This window comes from Octopus bimaculoides, chromosome 2 (genome assembly GCF_001194135.2).
Source record: "Octopus bimaculoides isolate UCB-OBI-ISO-001 chromosome 2, ASM119413v2, whole genome shotgun sequence".
In the NCBI taxonomy this organism is placed as follows: domain Eukaryota; kingdom Metazoa; phylum Mollusca; class Cephalopoda; order Octopoda; family Octopodidae; genus Octopus; species Octopus bimaculoides.
This window is the reverse complement of record NC_068982.1, coordinates 78,104,979-78,107,960: the sequence shown is the minus strand read 5'-3', so window position 1 is coordinate 78,107,960 and position 2,982 is coordinate 78,104,979.

Here is a 2,982-nt window from a genome sequence, read left to right as displayed (position 1 = left end):
ATATATATCAAGGCGGTGTTCCAGCAAGGCCACAGCCAAATGAATATATATAACAAGTAAAAGAATATACATACATATATATATATATATATATATATATATATACACGCTATATTAAATCTCTGAGCGAGAGGTAAACAGTACGGAATCGTAAAATATATTTGCCAGATAAAAAATGTAGTCAGTATTTGAAACTTCTTTCTACAGCTATCGTTATCGTAGAGGGTGCGACAGAAAAACCCCCTATAAGTATTCTCCGTTGAATTCTGGGGCTAGTGACGTTAGCCAGGTGGCAGTGGTATATTCCTGTAATTAATGAATTATTGTTTCTTTTTTATTTTCCATCAGGGTTTCAGGCAGTGCACATTGTGCTTTTGTTGTTGAAACATTTAACAAAAATTGTGAATCTGAAACTTATCTTTGTCCTGCTCTGAATTATTGATCATGTTCCGCTAATTTCCGGGGGAAATCTTTTATAAATACATGACCAACGGACTATTGCTGTTTGTTTTGTTTGTAAGGTGGCCATATGTGGAGAGTGATGGTCAATTTCTTTTCTACCCGTTTCAAGGAGTAGAAATTGTTTCTAAATGTTTTTTGTTTCAAAAATTACTTTTTTGTTTTGAAATGTAAAATTATATAAACAATATGGTGCCTATCGTAATAACACTTGAGGTGTGGTGAGAAGAGAGATGGCAAGAGGAGTAGGCAAACTAGGGTAACACTGTGATAACTGGCACCGCTATCATCATCTCCACCCCTATCACTTCCATTCTTAGTAACACCAACTGTTGTTAACGATGGTAACTGCGACACCTACCATCACCAATTTCACCACTGTCGCAGCTGATAAGTACACACAAACCAACTGAGCGAGAGAGCTACTAAAATGTACGTAAATTCCAGTAGCAACAGCAGAAAGAACGTAAACAAAACTTAAGAGAAGCAGTAGCTGCAATAATTATACTAGCGGCAGAACCAACAACTTTTGCCAGCGCTTGGATAGAGCTAGATCTTTAAAAGATCCAAGAAAATGGGGGGAAATAGGCGAGGTACGTAATAGGAGACGTGAGTAGTTTCTCGAGAAAAAGGTAAATGGACAGTGGTATAATGTTTCCTTTTCTTGAAAAGCATCTCGGATTTCTCCATGCCCCCGAAAGTTTATTTGAAAAGGCCCTGTCCGGTTTGTAGCAAGAGATCTGCTATATTGGACGGGGCAAGACTTTTGGAACTATAGCCTGGTACTAAAATCAGAAGAGAAAACAAAGAGAATATCAAAGCTGATGAGTTCTACAACGACCCACAGGTTGATGCAACAATATATGGCGTCAACAAAGCGTGAGGACCGCAGTCAAAACTTGGACAAAGAAATTCACCCTTGGTGGATTTTCAAATATTTGAAGATAAGAGCTGTGGCGGAAAAACGTGAGAACCCTGTGCTACACATGCGGCAGCGCCAAAAATCAAACTTTGTATTTTATTCCAATAATAAATACGAGGCCTGTACTGGAGCCAATCTAATTGATTATATTTTCTCCTTATAAGATATTGAATTTCTGAGAAAATCAATATTAATAAAGAGATATTTTGACACAAATAATACTACACTGAAATTTAAGTTTTAACAGAGCCTTTATCTTTTACTTGGTTCATTTATCAGGAAGCGGTCATGCTAGAGGGTCAACCATGTAGGGTTTAGTCTAACAAATCCACCCCCAATACTTCCCTTTAAATCTGGTACTTATTCTTCGTTTTATTTTGCCGAACTGCTAAGTTACAGGGATGTAAAGAAACCAGTACCGGTTGTCAAGTGGTGGGGATAGCAAACATAAACGCAGACGTACATATACACATATATACATATACGATAGACTTTCACAGTTTTCATGTACCAAATTCATTCACAAGGCATTGGTCGTGTCGGGGCTAAGTAAAAGACACTTACACAGGATACGGCACAGTGGAACTGAACCCAGAACCAAATGGTTGGGAAGCAAACTTTTAACTTCTTAACGACATCCCGTTAGTGAAAGCCATCTTACCGTCGGTAATGTCTTTGGAAAATTCATGAACACCACAAATTCCCATTTCCTTTCTCGTCTTTAACAGAGTACTTTTGTTTTAAGTATAGGAAAAAAATACTATTCTTAATCCTTTGCCTGACACATTTCCCTGGCTCCCATTTATCATACAGATACGCTACACATTTCATTTTTTTTTCTTTCAGCCACCGGAGCAACTTAGGACTTATGAAAGGGAAAGCTTGCTTCCCAACTACATGGTCCCGGGTTAAGTTTGGGCAAGTGTCTTTTACTATAGCCTCAGTCCGACCAAAGGGTGGATTTGTTTGACGGAAGCTGAAAGAAGCCTGGCGTGTATGTATATATGTATGTGTTTATGTGTGTGTGTGTGTCTGTGTCTGTGTGTGTCTGTGTGTGTGTTCACTCCCCTCTTACCATCGTTTGACAATCAACGCTGGTGTGTTTACGTCCCTGTAACTTAGCAGTTCGGTAAAAGAGACCGATAGAATAAGTACTAAGCTTACAAAGAATAAGTCCTTGGGTAGATTTCTTCGACTAAAAACCCTTTAAGGAGATGCTCCAACATGGCCACAGTCAAATGACTGAAACAAGTAAAAGAAAAGAATTACACAGAATGTATGAAACAAGGACTAACTAAAAGTTTGAAAACAAGCATGGATGTTTAAAACAAACTTTTGAAAATGCTTTGGACAGGCAAAGAGTTTGAATACGAAGAAAAGAGAAACAAATATGGAGGCCTGAGAACAAAAACAGGCCAATAATTCTAGTATCAGAAAGAGACAAAGAATTTTTGCGAACTTCTTTTTCTTGTTTTCGGTTTTGTCAGGTTTCTAAAGCTTGTTTGCAGTAGTTGTTGCTATTGAATGAGAAGAATTTATATTTTTATATTTTATTTGTGCAATCCGTTTCTATGAGAAAATGTAATGTAGAAGGCGACATT